General features: G+C 46.1%; 2 long non-coding RNA genes across 5 annotated transcripts in view; one reads left to right on the plus strand and one right to left on the minus strand.

The window, feature by feature from the left end:
* The window catches only part of LOC141073547 (uncharacterized), a 37,534-nt gene extending 34,200 nt beyond the window's left edge, over positions 1–3,334 (minus strand). The window contains exon 1 of the long non-coding RNA XR_012226997.1: positions 2,957–3,334. This is a non-coding gene — a long non-coding RNA (uncharacterized lncRNA). The remainder of the gene's footprint in view (positions 1–2,956) is intronic.
* LOC141073545 (uncharacterized) overlaps positions 2,635–18,444 on the plus strand; it is a 426,372-nt gene continuing 410,562 nt past the window's right edge. For 3 of the 4 annotated variants that reach the window (XR_012226994.1, XR_012226996.1, XR_012226995.1), the window contains exon 1: positions 2,635–2,936. This is a non-coding gene — a long non-coding RNA (uncharacterized lncRNA). The remainder of the gene's footprint in view (positions 2,937–18,444) is intronic. The other variant, XR_012226993.1, reaches the window with a different exon arrangement.

Consider the following 18,444-nt stretch of genomic DNA (forward strand, 5'->3'; position numbering starts at 1 on the left):
GTATGTCCACTCAAGAACGACATCTTTAATTTCAGATCCATAGAAAAAGTTCAGTCGGCTCATCCAGACCTATCTGACCGCTCTCAATCACAGAGATCTCTATGACTAAGAGCGGCCAGCAACGCTGGAGAAGCATCAGAAACGTCTGCATGAGCTGACAGAACTGATTTTTATGGATGATACATGGGATGTCAGCGAGTTCATCCCTTACATAGTTTTGTATTCTCTTTGGAGGTTGTATGTATCTGACAAAGAATTGTCCCGAGGAAAAAAGTGTAAGGCCGGGGTCACACGAGGGATGATTCTCTCATGCGAGAGAATCGGCTCAATTATGCTACTGACACTCGGCTCAAACTCTCATCCGAGTGTCATCTTAGTGTGATCCGATTATCGGATGAAACAGAACACGTTGAGAAAGGAACTTAATTTCTCCATCATCTCCATTGTCTAAGGCTGTCTGACTGCAATCAGACGACAGCTGAGTGCAGGCTGACATATCACACGCATCCCTAGATTTCAGAGGGTCCGTATGATCCGAATCCCACAGCCACTCGCAGCGTGCTGCGGATTATTTTTCTACAGGCCAGTTTTGGTTTGTAGAAAAAAATCACAGATCTGCGCTTCCCCATAGTACAAAGCCCCTTTCACATGTCTGTAAATTTCCGGTACCGGAGATATCCGTGTCCGTGTGTGTACTACGTGTGGCAACCGTGTGCCGCATCAGTACCACACGGCCAGCTGCCGAGGAAGAAGCGCTACGGTACGCCCTGTTCCCCGGCAGCTGGTGCTGAAGCCGGCTGTCATCATTCTCCCCTGCTCTGCTTGCGAGCAGAGAATGATGAGTGTTAAAGTCCGAACGACAGCAGGTGGTGGCTTTTGGGATTGTTACTCCCATCATCCGCACCTACTGTCACTGTTAGTAGCGACAGCAGCTGTCGGATGATGGGAGTAACAATCCCAAAAGCCACCACCTGCTGTCGTTCGGACTTTAACACTCATCATTCTCTGCTCGCAGGCAGAGCAGGGGAGAATGATGACAGCCGGCTTCAGCCCCAGCTGCCGGGGAACAGGGCGTACCGTAGCGCTTCTTCCTCGGCGGCCGGCCGTGTCACATGGAGGACATCAAAGTGTGTTCTCCGTGTGCGGGACGTGTTGCCTTCCACGATGACGGAAAAAAACAAAAATGTCTGCGTGTTTTGCCCATGGACACATGGTCCCAGGAAACACACTGACATGTGAATAGACCCATTCATTGGAATGGGTCTACGTGTGTACATGTCTCCGGTACGGGTGAAATCTGTCACTACCCGTACTGGAGACATGGACGTGTGAAAGGAGCCTAACATTGTGCCCAGTGTTATCCAATAGAACATCACACAGCTCTCAGCCGTGTTATACGCTTGTGTGAGAGAGGCCGGAGAGCCTTTATCCCCCTGCAGATCTTCTCCCATCAGCTCTCATGCTGGAGGGCGGCCTCAGATAGATATATATATATTAGTGTGTTTCTGTATATGACATCTCTGGGAGGTGAGCCTATTCCTCAGCTATAAATCCTGATGAGCAGCGTCCTGGAGACCCCCTGCCCCCTGTAGGGACACAAGAGGCTGCTGTGCCCCATCTGCCCCCTGCTGTGTCCTGTCGGGGGGGAGGGGGCTGCCGTATCCTGTCGGGGGGGGCCGTGTCCTGTCGGGGGGGGGGGCCGTGTCCAGGAGGGGGGGCTGCCGTGTCCAGGAGGGGGGGCTGCCGTGTCCTGTCGGGGGGCTGCCGTGTCCTGTCGGGGGGCGCTGCCGTGTCCTGTCGGGGGGCGCTGCCATGTCCTGTGGGGGGGGCTGCCGTGTCCTGTCGGGGGGGGGGCTGCCGTGTCTTTTTGGGGTGCTGCCGTGTCCTGTTGGGGGGCAGATTGGGCTCAGCAGCCTTAGGCTACTTCCACACATCAGTTTTTTGCCGTCAGGCAGGATCCGGCTATTTTTAGAAAAAACGGATCCGGCATAAATTTTGGAGAACTGTAGAAACGGATCCGTTTTCTGCCTGATCCATCTAGCAGGTTATATCTGTTTCCTGGGGGCTGGCCAATTGGATCTGAGCATGCGCAGACTTAAAAAAACGGATCCGGTGGCTGGATCCGTCTTTTTCTGGATCCGGCTTATTCCGGCGCCCATAGACTTTCATTGTGGCAAAAAGCTGGAAGCGTCGGATCCGGCGGAGACAAAAAACGTTACAGTAGCCGTTTTTTCCAGACGCCGGAATGAGACAAGTAGCCGGATCCGGCAAAAAACGGATGAAACGCAATGCCATCCGGCACGATCCGTCGCTAATGCAAGTCAATGGGGAAAACTGGATCCGGCATTGTATTTCGCCGGATCCGGTTTTACCAAAAAAAAAGCCGGATCGCGCCTGACGGCGAAAAACTGATGTGTGAACTCAGCCTAATGCTTCACTGCAGGGGTGAGGGGTGACCGCACACACTGTGCCCCTATCAGGGTCTATAGCTGACACAGACAGGGTCAGGACATAGCAGCGTCCTCAGTGATGTGCTGACAGTATGAGTGACGCAGCGTCTGCTGCAGGGGCTGGAGCCTGTCATCACACCGTCCATTCACGTCACACAGGCTCAGTCACACTCCTCACCCGGGGGCTGCGCTGCTCCTGACTGTGACTGAGGAGAGGAGCCCGCGCTAAGCAGGGATTGGCTGGTGGGAAGTCCCGCCCTCCTGTGGCTCAGCACTGACTGGCTCTCCCAGCTGTCTGTCACAGTGACTCCTCCTCCTGCTCCCTCCACACACTGCTCTGGCTGATGAATACCTTGAATACTGTGTGACAGACTGACGCCGGCCCTCTGTGGGGTCACACTCCAGACAGTGCGGCACTGAGCCTCCACCAGCACAGGGGTCTCCTCACACACAGGCTACAGCTGGTGGGAAAACGGCGGCCTGAAGGTACAGTCCTCTAATATTACCTGTGCCCAGACAACATGGCTATAACTGTGAGTGCCTCCGCTTCCTCAGGAGCAGCTGATATTATCCTCCTGCGTTTCTGCCTTTCTCTGTGTTTCGTATACAAGAAGTAGATGGAAGTCACATTACACCCAACTGGCCAATAATACAGTTTTTCAATGTTCGCGCCCCTGGTGTTCACTTGGTACTTTACTGTAAGCGCTAGTGTTAATCTGGTCCAGTCTGCTCCCTCTTGGCCTCTGCTCCGCTCCCTCTTGGCCTCGGCGGCTCTGCTCCCTCTTGGCCTCTGCGGCTCCCCTCCCTCTTGGCCTCTGCGGCTCCCCTCCCTCTTGGCCTCTGCGGCTCCCCTCCCTCTTGGCCTCTGCGGCTCCCCTCCCTCTTGGCCTCTGCGGCTCCCCTCCCTCTTGGCCTCGGCGGCTCCCCTCCCTCTTGGCCTCTGCGGCTCCGCTCCCTCTTGGCCTCGGCGGCTCCCCTCCCTCTTGGCCTCTGCGGCTCCCCTCCCTCTTGGCCTCGGCGGCTCCCCTCCCTCTTGGCCTCTGCGGCTCCCCTCCCTCTTGGCCTCTGCGGCTCCCCTCCCTCTTGGCCTCTGCGGCTCCCCTCCCTCTTGGCCTCGGCGGCTCCCCTCCCTCTTGGCCTCTGCGGCTCCCCTCCCTCTTGGCCTCGGCGGCTCTGCTCGGCTCCCTCTTGGCCTCGGCGGCTCTGCTCGGCTCCCTCTTGGCCTCGGCGGCTCTGCTCGGCTCCCTCTTGGCCTCTGCGGCTCCCCTCCCTCTTGGCCTCGGCGGCTCCGCTCCCTCTTGGCCTCAGCGGCTCTGCTCCCTCTTGGCCTCGGCGGCTCTGCTCCCTCTTGGCCTCGGCGGCTCTGCTCCCTCTTGGCCTCGGCGGCTCTGCTCCCTCTTGGCCTCGGCGGCTCTGCTCCCTCTTGGCCTCGGCGGCTCTGCTCCCTCTTGGCCTCGGCGGCTCTGCTCCCTCTTGGCCTCGGCGGCTCCGCTCCCTCTTGGCCTCGGCGGCTCCGCTCCCTCTTGGCCTCGGCGGCTCCGCTCCCTCTTGGCCTCTGCGGCTCCGCTCCCTCTTGGCCTCTGCGGCTCCCCTCCCTCTTGGCCTCTGCGGCTCCCCTCCCTCTTGGCCTCTGCGGCGCGGCTCCCCTCCCTCTTGGCCTCTGCGGCGCGGCTCCCCTCCCTCTTGGCCTCTGCGGCGCGGCTCCCCTCCCTCTTGGCCTCGGCGGCTCTGCTCCCTCTTGGCCTCGGCGGCTCTGCTCCCTCTTGGCCTCGGCGGCTCTGCTCCCTCTTGGCCTCGGCGGCTCTGCTCCCTCTTGGCCTCGGCGGCTCTGCTCCCTCTTGGCCTCGGCGGCTCTGCTCCCTCTTGGCCTCGGCGGCTCTGCGTTAGTCCACTCTGAACTGGTTCCTACCTGTTCCGTATCCCACTCGTACCTGACAGTGTTCCTGTCCTATACAGCTGGTATAACCTAGGAATTATGTGTAGCTGCGCTGTGTTTAGTTTGGTATTTCTGGACCTTGTAGTGCGTCCAGCTGGTTGTGTAGTATTAGTGCATGGAATAATCTAGGCCGGGCGATCGTGTGGTCCTCCCGGTCTTGGTGTCTCTAGAATGCGGCCCTTTGCAGGTATAATTATGAATACACCAGACGCTCACATCTGCTCTCTAGTATTAGCATTCTCAGCTCCGCACAAACATCCGGCTTTGTATTCTGATGATTTATTGACTTCCCTTAAGCAAAATGCCATCGCTTATTATTTTCTGCAGACTATTACTGTCATTGAAAGTTTGCATAATGGCTCTTTCCTACAAACTTTCAAAGTTAAAAAGGGCAATAACTGCGGAGGATTTATATATGTTATTTCTTTGTGTTTTTATACCTTTAGTGATTGTAATGGAAACCTGAGATTACTGATAACCTGTCATTTCTGAAGACTAAATGAATGATTTGTATAAACTTATTCTGCACTTTATTTGGAACAATATAGAGTAGAATGCATTATTACACTACAACGCAGTTATGTTACTGTACACGGGAGCAGCATTATGTTGGTTATATTCTTGTACATAGGGGCAGTATTATAGTAGTTATATTCTTGTACATAGGGGCAGTATTATAGTAGTTATATTCTTGTACATAGGGGCAGTATTATAGTAGTTATATTCTTGTACATAGGAGCAGTATTATAGTAGTTATATTCTTGTACATAGAGGGCAGTATTATAGTAGTTATATTCTTGTACATAGGGGGCAGTATTATAGTAGTTATATTCTTGTACATAGGGGCAGTATTATAGTAGTTATATTCTTGTACATAGGGGGCAGTATTATAGTAGTTATATTCTTGTACATAGGGACAGTATTATAGTAGTTATATTCTTGTACATAGGAGCAGTATTATAGTAGTTATATTCTTGTACATAGAGGGCAGTATTATAGTAGTTATATTCTTGTACATAGAGGGCAGTATTATAGTAGTTATATTCTTGTACATAGGGGGCAGTATTATAGTAGTTATATTCTTGTACATAGGGGGCAGTATTATAGTAGTTATATTCTTGTACATAGGGGGCAGTATTATAGTAGTTATATTCTTGTACATAGGGGCAGTATTATAGTAGTTATATTCTTGTACATAGGGGCAGTATTATAGTAGTTATATTCTTGTACATAGGGGCAGTATTATAGTAGTTATATTCTTGTACATAGGGGCAGTATTATAGTAGTTATATTCTTGTACATAGGGGCAGTATTATAGTAGTTATATTCTTGTACATAGGGGCAGTATTATAGTAGTTATATTCTTGTACATAGGGGCAGTATTATAGTAGTTATATTCTTGTACATAGGGGCAGTATTATAGTAGTTATTTTCTTGTACATAGGGGCAGTATTATAGTAGTTATATTCTTGTACATAGGGGCAGTATTATAGTAGTTATTTTCTTGTACATAGGGGCAGTATTATAGTAGTTATTTTCTTGTACATAGGCTGAACTATTTTCCTAGTTGCACACAGCAAGTAATGGACGGATTAATAGGTTTGCTTTGTGTAAATGAAATGAGTAATAAGTGTAATTTAATGTAATAAATTCTGCAGCAGAACACAGAAAATAATATAAATTTACCTGAACAACCCAAAACTGCCAAATCCTAGAACAAATTACACTGCCGGGTTGTAAAGTTCAGATAAAGAAACTTTCTTCTCTTCTGGTGAATAAGTATGTAAATCCCTGGACTCTCGGCAAGTAGGTACTTAATTAAAGATGCAAAGCTACTGGAAAGTTATTATTAAAAGAAACTGGCTCGCACTCGATTAATCCTATTGCTTCCCACACAAGCACAAAATTACAGAGATATTTATCGGCTGATGAAATGGTTTTGGTTTCTTTCATTCTAATTGGTTACTTTATGATTTTTTATTTTTTTTTTCTTCAGTAATCTTAACTTAGAAATAGGAATCTGCCGGCGAAACCCTGAAGCCAATTCACTTACGTCAGACGAATAATCTGACTTTGTTTTCAAAGGGAACAGGTGAAGTTGAAGTCAATGTAACATACGTGATGTACCTGCAAGCAGACGATTATAGCCAGTCCCAAGGCGGTGCTTGTAGCGGAGCCGAGCTGTCACATGGTGCACAGCTCAGTTTTATTTTACATAGTGTGCTTCACTAGCTCTGCTATACCTGTTACATTTGACACACTTTGCTATATAGCTTTGCTATAACGCAGACACTCCAGTGCTTCATCTGAGACGCTCACACTGCTGTATCTGAGACGCTCACACTGCTTCATCTGAGACACTCGCACTGCTGTATCTGAGACGCTCACACTGCTTCATCTGAGACACTCGCACTGCTATATCTGAGACGCTCACACTGCTATATCTGAGACACTCGCACTGCTGTATCTGAGACGCTCACACTGCTATATCTGAGACGCTCACACTGCTATATCTGAGACGCTCGCACTGCTATATCTGAGACGTTCGCCACTGCTATATCTGAGACGTTCGCCACTGCTATATCTGAGACGTTCGCCACTGCTATATCTGAGACGCTCGCACTGCTATATCTGAGACGCTCGCACTGCTATATCTGAGACGCTCGCACTGCTATATCTGAGACGCTCGCACTGCTATATCTGAGACGCTCACACTGCTATATCTGAGACGCTCGCACTGCTATATCTGAGACGTTCGCCACTGCTATATCTGAGACGCTCAGCACTGCTGTATCTGAGACGCTCAGCACTGCTGTATCTGAGACGCTCAGCACTGCTGTATCTGAGACGCTCAGCACTGCTGTATCTGAGACGCTCAGCACTGCTGTATCTGAGACGCTCAGCACTGCTGTATCTGAGACGCTCAGCACTGCTGTATCTGAGACGCTCAGCTCTGCTGTATCTGAGACGCTCAGCTCTGCTGTATCGGAGACGCTCAGCTCTGCTGTATCGGAGACGCTCAGCTCTGCTGTATCGGAGACGCTCAGCACTGCTGTATCTGAGACGCTCAGCACTGCTGTATCTGAGACGCTCAGCACTGCTGTATCTGAGACGCTCAGCACTGCTGTATCTGAGACGCTCAGCACTGCTGTATCTGAGACGCTCAGCACTGCTGTATCTGAGACGCTCCGCTCTGCTGTATCGGAGACGCTCCGCTCTGCTGTATCGGAGACGCTCAGCTCTGCTGTATCGGAGACGCTCCGCTCTGCTGTATCGGAGACGCTCAGCTCTGCTGTATCGGAGACGCTCAGCACTGCTGTATCGGAGACGCTCAGCACTGCTGTATCGGAGACGCTCAGCACTGCTGTATCGGAGACGCTCAGCACTGCTGTATCGGAGACGCTCAGCACTGCTGTATCGGAGACGCTCAGCACTGCTGTATCGGAGACGCTCAGCACTGCTGTATCGGAGACGCTCAGCACTGCTGTATCGGAGACGCTCAGCACTGCTGTATCGGAGACGCTCAGCACTGCTGTATCGGAGACGCTCAGCACTGCTGTATCGGAGACGCTCAGCACTGCTGTATCGGAGACGCTCAGCACTGTTACATTGGCATTTCTGTACTCGCTCCACTAGCTGCACCTTCTTTGAGCTATAGGGTGCAGTATGTTTAGAGTGGGGGGAGGCAGGGACGTGCAGTCATACAGTGGTATGAGGGGCCACATGTTCAGCAGCCAAGTGTTGCAGGGAGACCTGAGTCATGAGATACCGATACTATAAATGAGTTTTGCTGGTACCAGTATGTCCCCTAGACCCTCGAATACAAACCTGTGTATCACTGATAAGTATATTTATGGATAATGGTGCCGATACAGATGTAGCAGTTCAACCTTCTTCAGAAATGTAACCAAAAAGGCTATAACCATGCCAATAAATATATAAAACTAGATAACTCATGTGGATACTCTGTAACAAACACAGCTCTACTACATCTAATATACTCAGTTTTGCTATATCTGACATTGCAAACTCTGGTTCATCTGACACACTCAGTCGTGCTATATCTGGCACGCACCTCTGCTATATCTGAATACTCAGGTCTGCTACATCTCAGAGATTCAGCTCTGCTAAATCAGACACACTCAGCTCTGCTACAGTGGGGCAAAAAAGTATTTAGTCAGTCAGCAATAGTGCAAGTTCCACCACTTAAAAAGATGAGAGGCGTCTGTAATTTACATCATAGGTAGACCTCAACTATGGGAGACAAACTGAGAAAAAAAAATCCAGAAAATCACATTGTCTGTTTTTTTTTTTTCATTTTATTTGCATATTATGGTGGAAAATAAGTATTTGGTCAGAAACAAAATTTCATCTCAATACTTTGTGATATATCCTTTGTTGGCAATGACAGAGGTCAAACGTTTTCTGTAAGTCTTCACAAGGTTGCCACACACTGTTGTTGGTATGTTGGCCCATTCCTCCATGCAGATCTCCTCTAGAGCAGTGATGTTTTTGGCTTTTCGCTTGGCAACACGGACTTTCAACTCCCTCCAAAGGTTTTCTATAGGGTTGAGATCTGGAGACTGGCTAGGCCACTCCAGGACCTTGAAATGCTTCTTACGAAGCCACTCCTTCGTTGCCCTGGCGGTGTGCTTTGGATCATTGTCATGTTGAAAGACCCAGCCACGTTTCATCTTCAATGCCCTTGCTGATGGAAGGAGGTTTGCACTCAAAATCTCACGATACATGGCCCCATTCATTCTTTCATGTACCCGGATCAGTCGTCCTGGCCCCTTTGCAGAGAAACAGCCCCAAAGCATGATTTTTCCACCACCATGCTTTACAGTAGGTATGGTGTTTGATGGATGCAACTCAGTATTCTTTTTCCTCCAAACACGACAAGTTGTGTTTCTACCAAACAGTTCCAGTTTGGTTTCATCAGACCATAGGACATTCTCCCAAAACTCCTCTGGATCATCCAAATGCTCTCTAGCAAACTTCAGACGGGCCCGGACATGTACAGGCTTAAGCAGTGGGACACGTCTGGCACTGCAGGATCTGAGTCCATGGTGGCGTAGTGTGTTACTTATGGTAGGCCTTGTTACATTGGTCCCAGCTCTCTGCAGTTCATTCACTAGGTCACCCCGCGTGGTTCTGGGATTTTTGCTCACCGTTCTTGTGATCATTCTGACCCCACGGGGTGGGATTTTGCGTGGAGCACCAGATCGAGGGAGATTATCAGTGGTCTTGTATGTCTTCCATTTTCTAATTATTGCTCCCACAGTTGATTTCTTCACTCCAAGCTGGTTGGCTATTGCAGATTCAGTCTTCCCAGCCTGATGCAGGGCTACAATTTTGTTTCTGGTGTCCTTTGACAGCTCTTTGGTCTTCACCATAGTGGAGTTTGGAGTCAGACTGTTTGAGGGTGTGCACAGGTGTCTTTTTATACTGATAACAAGTTTAAACAGGTGCCATTACTACAGGTAATGAATGGAGGAAAGAGGAGACTCTTAAAGAAGAAGTTACAGGTCTGTGAGAGCCAGAAATCTTGATTGCTTGTTTCTGACCAAATACTTATTTTCCACCATAATATGCAAATAAAATGAAAAAAAAACAGACAATGTGATTTTCTGGATTTTTTTTTTCTCAGTTTGTCTCCCATAGTTGAGGTCTACCTATGATGTAAATTACAGACGCCTCTCATCTTTTTAAGTGGTGGAACTTGCACTATTGCTGACTGACTAAATACTTTTTTTCCCCACTGTATATCTATGATATTCAGCTCTGTTATCTCTCAATCTCAGCTCTGCTATAACTGAGACACCCTACTCTGCAGCGTCTGTCACACTCAGCTCTGCTACATCTATAGTAATACATTTTGAATGTTTGCTTTTGGGTCTTACTTTGGCTCAGCCTTTTCTGAGACATGAGCAAGGTCAGACTATGCGCTCCTCTGGATTGATGGCCTTACTGGTGAGTGCGTAGTGTCTGGTCAAATGTTACACGGCAGGTCTGATGGATGGGGTCTATATTCGGCTATTACACGCCTCTGGTAGATTATAACATCATCCAATTATGTTTCTTGTCTCTTTTTATGTTTTTTACACACAATGTTTTTTATGTCGTCCCGGGCAGAGGGCCGGTTCTATTTGCCCTAGAACGTTGCAGGCATCGGTCATGGTCAACACGATGGAATCGCTGGTCCCATCATTTCTGCTTCACAATTTGTGTGTGACACTAGTCGCTACTCACGGACCAGCCGCGAGGCTAGGTAGTCACGAGGTCCGAGGTCAAAAGTAAGGAGAGTACGTCATAGACAGAGGGTGAGACAAACGTGTTATCAGAAAACGGTTCAGGGTCAGAATTCCAAGAAAGTGGTGGATCAAGACAAAAGGGCTAGGCAAGCGGATGGTCACAGTCAAATCCAAGGTCAAGCAACAGATCAGGATACAACACTATGAGCAAAGAGCAAGCACACGTTTATTGAGCAAAGGGCTTTCCTTTTTAACAAAAGAACTAATCTATGCCCCTGTATGGTCCCTATTAATATAGCATTAAAGGTAAGACCCCTTGAGAACGAAGTAGGTAAGTATTGGCCCCCGATGATCGGAAAAAAGATTACAGCCATGACTGCCCTATGTGCACACGGAGGCCCCTGCTCTTCATCCCCTGCAGCCCCTTTACCAGTGATCCTGGGTCCCATTACCTGATTGCTCCCTTGAATTGTAAAGTATCATTAGAATATGTCATAATTTTGTGATCAACGTGGTCTGATGTCTGGGACCCTCACAATTCTGCGCAGAAACCAGGCAACTACTGCAGTCCGGAAGGTTAGAGGCCAGGCGACACCAGCAAATACGTCAGCTGGATGTGCGTCACAGCGTTGTATTGGGCCACAGAGACCTGTGGGGTCTGTGAGCGGTAATGCACACTGCCTGCCAATCAGATGCCAGCAGTTGACGTCGGAGTGACCTTGACTGGGGGCACATGGCAGCTAGTGACATCATGCGCTCCCGTGACTTGTACACCGAAGTCAGCTGCCAAAATAGTTAATAAGTAACATTTCCCACATGTCTACTTCACATCAGCACAATTTTTAAAACATTATTTTCTTTTGTTAGGAAGGTATAAGGGTTAAAAGTTGACCAGCAACTTCTCATTTTTCCCACAAAATTTACAAAACCATTTTTTTTAGGGACCACGTCGCATTTGAAGTCACTTTGAGGAGATTATATGATAGAAAATAACCAAAATCGACACCATTCTAAAGGAACTGAAGCAACATGGAAGGAAAAAGTGAGCATTTAACTTATCACAAAATGTTTACATTAGACCCCAATTGTTTTTCTTTTTAAAATGGTAACAGTAGAGAATGGAACCCAAAATTTGTTGTTCAATTTTTCCTGAGCATTACGAAACCTCCATATATGGGGGAAAACTACTGTTTGGGTGCATGGCATGGCTCGGAAGTAAAGAGCTGTTTGTTTTTTTATTAAACAGAAAAGCTTTGATTCTGCACTTAGAAAAGCATCTGCAGCTCACCCCTGATGAAGCAGTGGTGAAACATGTGTCGGGTCTTGTGATAGGTGAGCTGATCACAGTCAAGCAGTAGTACCTTTTTTTCCCTTGGGTACATGTAACTATTACTTTACTACTAATATTGATTATTATATACCTTTGAGATATTTGTTCATTTAACTATCAGCTAAAAAATTCTATGAAACTTTTCATGTACCTGCATACAGGCACTTATTTTACCTACAACTAAAGGATCATACTTTTTTGATCACCTGCGATTGTGCTTTCTCTGTACACGTGTACATGTGAAACTTCCATGATTAGCTCACCCGCCACATATGCACATGTATGTATCAAATCGTTTTTTTTAAGGTGTCTGTTTGTCTTTTGGTGATTGCTTTAATTATTTTCCATATATATGTTCTTAATGAATTCAAACAATAAAAGGTAACTTTTAAACTGATTCTTGTGATACACTTCATCCCCAGCGCAATATTTTTCTTTGGTTATTTAATCCGTGTAAATAACCTGATGGCTGTGTTGTCCGGGTTGTTACAATTACAGGGACACCAATTATGTCCGTGTTATTTGCTGACTTGTAATGTTCATTTTTTTTTTTTTTTCTCATTATAAATGACAATTGTGTTTTTGATTATTTTTTAGTAATTTTTATAGCATAAAAAATCTTTTAGTCTCCCTCTAGAATACAGAAACATAGAAATACACTGCTATGTACAGATGTATCTCTGTGTTATCTGCCTGTGAGTCGAAGCCTGCAGTACAGATCAAGTATACAAAATTCTTACATCACTGGAGCTTGTGCTTCCGTAGCTAAAGCTCCTGTCTGTAACGTTGAGGGGTGTGGGTTCGATTACAGGGGAGACTCTCAAAAAAAAAAAAAAAATACTGTTTTGTTATAGCTTTTTATTATTTTTATCAGTTCTATAGGAACAAAAAAAAATCTGACTTTTTATTTTTCTCTAGTGTACAGGGAACATAGAAATACACTGTTATATACAATATAGCTCTATGTACATGGATAATATGCTTCCGGGGTCACTGCCTGCAATACAGGTCAAGATTAAACAAATTCTCGTATATCTCTGAACCTTGAGAGGTATATTCCCCACCGATTGCAGAAATAGGGGACTCCCAGATGCCTCTTTTAGATTGCAGTGGTGCTCACAGCTGCTCAGGTGGTCGGACCGTCTCTGATCCGCATGTTATCACCTATCCAAAGGATAAGTACCCCACCGATTCGGAGAACTCGACTCAGAAATGCCATGTTTGAAAGGAGAGGTGATCGTGCAAGTGCACCTCCACTCCATTCATTATGGAAATTGGCAAGTAGAGCTCTCTGCTTCTTTCGACAATGAATACACAGCTGTGGCTCCATTTTAACATGTCAGAGCCCTGTTCTTGCCTTGGTGAAGGCACCAGCGGTCGAAATTGGACCCTTGCCTATCTGTAAGTTTCCTTTTAATCATAGGAATAACACTTTAAGCTCTGCTGCATTTCCACCCGGTCTCATAGGACGTACTATAAACTAATAATATTCATGCAGCAGGAGGCTCTGGATGACCACAGTCCTGAGATACCCATCTCTAAAATAAAGCCGCAGATCCAGAATACAATTTCTAGGAGCGGAAACTTTTTTTTTTTTTTTTTTTTGCCCAAGAGAATTTCTGTGAAATCTTGTGATTTTATTACATTGATTTAAATGCCAAGGACAAGCTCCTCGTCTTAACGGCGCGCAACGCCGGACTGGTGATAACGCCGCAACACTTGAAGAGAAATGACTTTTACATCCCTGCAGCTACAATCATATTTATGGGGCTTGGGATCCGCAGTCCCACATGTCGGAAGGAAAAGCTGTAGCCGCTCGTACTTCTTCAAAGTGATACATCCAGAGGTATAGTAAATGACAAGTGTTTCGCCGGCGTCAAAGTCGCTGCTGGTTACGGTCGGGTCCACATCGCCTATATCCCTATAATGTCAATATCAATTTGGCTGCGCCCGCGGCGCCCTCTCCTGCCTTCGCCATGTATCCGTCATCTGGCGTCGTCCTGCTCTCCAGCTACATTGTGACAAGCCCTCGAAGGACTCCAGGACGTTACGTTGCAACCTCCCGATTTGCCATTTTTGCATCTGACCGCTGCTTACAAGTAATGGCCGAGAAGCCAAATTGGAACCAACAGGGAGTCGGCACTCGTTACCATCAAACGGGAAGATATTACGGCTGCAGAGAACGGAGAAGAAAACAAGGCGGTAAACTGATTAATTGCAGCAAAGTAAAACTATCAAGGTCGACGGCTTAAAGGGGTGTCTCATAGTATTTTAATCTTAAAGGGGTGGTCTCGGCATCATAAATTGAAAAAAGTTGCAAAGTGCTTGTATAAAGGAGCAACTAAAATCCTCTCTAACAAGAACAGAAGGATTTTTTTTATTGATAGTTGCTTAAGTGACCGGCCACCTCTGCCGTATATCAGAGGTGGACTGTTTAATAAAGAAGAAGCTCAGCATTTGGAAACTCTGCTTTGGAGAACATAGCAAGCGCTGCTCTGATGATGCAGAGTTCAGGACAGTGACGCTTTGAAACCTCTGGTACAAACTGTCAATCATCAGCAGGAAGCCGGGAGGATGAGAACTGTGCACTCTGGAAAATTGCTAGTTAGACAACCAGTATAGTCACTACATCACAGAAAGTTCTGCAACTTTACATTATACTTTGTGTTTGTTACAATTCTTCACAATTAGTATCTGGTTCCTGTCCAGGGGAGAATAAATCACATTGGGCTGAAATATATTGTGGCACAGAGACTCGCCATCTCCCTGCACTGCAATACAAGCTGCCAGCCAATCAGACGCCAGCAGAAGATGTTGGCTTGACCAAAATCAGAAAGAGGGCAGGAAAGGTCCAACGGACGGATGTTATAAAGGACAGAAATGTCCAAGAAGGGTGAGAGATTTGCTAAATGAAATTCTTACTGCACAATCAGTAAAAATCCTGAAAAGAAGGAAAAATTGGAAGCATTTAAAGAGATCAGGATGGATGAACACAGCACTAAATCACTTGGTAAAAAGGAAAAAATAAAGGTATGTCAAATGGAAAGAGGGGGAATATCTAAATAAAAATATAATGCTGTTTGCAGGGAATGCGGGGCAAGAGATATAAGAGCTAAAGCCAATAATGTAGTGAGGCCTGCAAGGGTGACCAAAAGCAATAAAAAATGATTTTTGGGGTATGTCAAAAATGAAATAAGTCAAAGATGCTATAGGATTTTTACAGGATGAAAAGGATGAAATGATCAAATATTATGTTAAGTCCGAAATGTGAAATTCCTATTATGCATCTGTGTTCTCTAAGAAAGAAAACATAATATCAACTGATCTTGATGGTGCTATCAAAGGAATGAAAGAATCCCCAATCGATAAACAGAGAGATGGTGAGGAAACACTGGTCCAGATGAATTACATCTTAGGGTACTGAAAAAGATAGCACAGGAAATTGCAGAACCACTAGCCAGAATCTTTGAAAAATCCTAGAGAACAGGGGAAGTCCCAGAAGATTGGAGAAGGCCAAATGTTGTCCCTACCTTCAAAAAAGGAAAGAAGATGGAGCCAGGAAATTATAGGCCAATTAGCCTTACTTCTATACCAGGAAAGATCTTTGAACAAATTATTAAACAACACTTATGTGTATACCTGGATAAGAATACAGTAATTACCCAGAGCCAGCATGGCTTTGTAGAAAACAAGTCATGCCAGACTAAACTAATTTGCTTTTTTGATGGAATCACTGACTGGGTGGATCAGGGAAATTCAGTAGATATAGTATATCTCGACTTCAGCAAAGCATTTGATAAAGTATCTTATACTATCCTTTGTTGAAAAAGTGACCAAGTATGGGATTGACAAGGCTACGGTTAGGTGGATTCATAACTGGCTCTATGATCGTACTCAAAGAGTGGTAATAAATGGTTGCACATCCAATTGGAAGAGAATTTCAAGAGGGGACCACAAGGCTCTGTCCTGGCCCCAGGGTTATTCAACATTTTTATAAATGATTTAGATAATGGAACTGAAGGTAAATTAATCAAATTTGCAGGCGATGCAAAGCAAGGAGGGATAGCTAACATTGGAGAAGATAGAGAGGATTCAGAAGGATCTAGATGAGCTTGAACAATGGGCAGCGACTAATAGAATATTAAACTGGGAGAAATGTAAGATTCTACATCTGGGCAAGAAAAATGAAAATTACGTTTACAGAATGGGAGGAATAGAACTAAGTAACAGCCCATGTGAAAAAGACTTGGGTATACTAAGAGATCACAGACTGCACATGAGTCAACAGTGTGATGCAGCAGAAAAAAAGACAAACAGTTCTAGGATGTATTAAGAGAAGCAGAGAGTGTAGATCACGTGTAGTAATTATCCCCCTCTACTCCTCCTTGGTCAGGCCTCATCTGGAATACTGTGTCCAGTTCTTGGCACCACATTTTATAAAAAGACCTCAATAAACTGGAGCAAGTTCAGAGAAGAGCGATCAGGATGGTGAGCTGACTGTAAAGCATGTCCTATGAGGAACGGTTAAAGGATCAGGGAATTTTTAGCTTACAAAAAAGAAGGCTGAGAGGAGAATTAATAGCTGTCTACAAATATCTGACGGGCTGTCACAGTATAGAGGGATCAACATTCTCATTTACACATGGAATCACTAGAATCAATGGAATGAACGTGAAAGGGAGGAGACACAGATTAGATATTAGAAAAAACTTTTTGACAGGGTGATCAATGAGTGGAGCAGGCTGCCACGAGAGGTGGTGAGTTGTCCTTTAATGGAAGTCTTCAAAAAGAGGCTGGACAGACCTCTGTCTGAGATGGTTTAGTGAGTCCTGCATTGAGCAGGGGGTTGGACACGATGACCCTGGAGGTCCCGTCCAACTCTAACATTCTATGATTCTATGTGACAGACGGCGGATGACAGTGACGTCATGCACAGTTGAATCAGTTGACGGCTATAGGGAAGAATGCAACAAGTAATGGGAACGGGGAAAGGTAAGCATAATCACTTGCTTTGCTTTTTAAAATGTGCTGGAAATAAAGCATAAGGGGCCCAGGACCGGGGACATTATACTAGAAAGGGACCCAATATGGTGGACCTTGTTATAGGATGGGTGCATCATTACTAGAAGAGTCCAGGATAGGGACATTATTACAGAAAGAGCCCAAACAGAAGACATTATTGGAAGGGTCCAGAATGAAACAATATTACTAAAAATTGCTCAGGAAAGGCACATTATTGAAGGAAGGGCACAGGATTGGGGGCATTATTATAGGATAGGGGGCATTATTACTGGAAAGGCCCTGGACATGGGACATTATTACTAGAATAATCTAGGATGGGGACATTATTACATAATGGGAAACATTATACCAGGAAGGCTCCCAAGATGGAAGACATTGTAAAAGCACTAGGCCCAGGATGGGGGACCTTAATTCTGGAAGGTGCTCAGGATGGGGACATTATTACAGGAAGGAGCCAGGATGGGAGGACATAATTAACAAAGGGGGTCAGGATGGGGATTAACACGAGTCTTTACAGAATCTAAAATTCTACCAGGACCGATACATCTGACCAACATGCAGGTAGAGACCCAGTCACCCAGGTCCATATTTTGCTCCAGGACCCATCGGACACCTATTACGCCACTGTTACTGTAAATTGAATGGAAATGTTGTATTAGAACAAAATCCTCTACTGCTCACAGCTGAGACTTGTTCCAGCTGTATCCAGCCGATACTAAACTCTGAGCGAAATACATCAGCAGTAAAAATCTCTCTTGACCTGATAGTTTGCTACAATGTATCAGTGCAGGTAAAATCTAAGAATTGAAACAAATAGCGAGCGCTGTGCTTTGCAGTCCCATCAGCAATTAATATAGAGGAGGCCATACATATGCACCTTCGCTCCATTCATGATGGAGCTTTGGAGCTCCTTTCCCAGGGTTCCTGAGCCCTGATATTGGGATCTCTGGAGGGGTCTGTTAGGAATTGGTCACCGAGGAGGATAGCAGGAACAGGCTAAACCACCAGAAGACCAGAGAGGTTGGTAACTAAGTGGATTGCAGACCCCTGATCCTATCAACACAATTAGCAGTAGCCGTGGAGGGTTCCTACAATGCCCTAGACGCTTCGTCACAGCTGGAGAACTAACTAAGCCTAAAGCCAGAAAGAGGAAATCTAAACTGCCCCAGAGCAGATCCCCAAAGGAATAGACAGCCCCCAAACATATATTGTCGGTGAGACAAGATGATACACTATCAAAGGCAGAGAACAGACTGAGCAAACGGTGGGGCCCAAGCTGTCTAGACAGGACAGAAAAGATACCGTCTGCAATCACGCACAAAACCCTAAAAAAGTCCAACACTTCTGATATACAAAAAACCAGAGGCCACACGACACCCCTGCTAGACCAGCACTCTGGTATAAACTGGAAGCAAAGCAAAAGATACTAACATAATAGGGGACTGAACAAGC

This window comes from Dendrobates tinctorius, unplaced genomic scaffold, assembly GCF_039654945.1.
Source record: "Dendrobates tinctorius isolate UK_male_01 unplaced genomic scaffold, ASM3965494v1 ptg000307l, whole genome shotgun sequence".
In the NCBI taxonomy this organism is placed as follows: domain Eukaryota; kingdom Metazoa; phylum Chordata; class Amphibia; order Anura; family Dendrobatidae; genus Dendrobates; species Dendrobates tinctorius.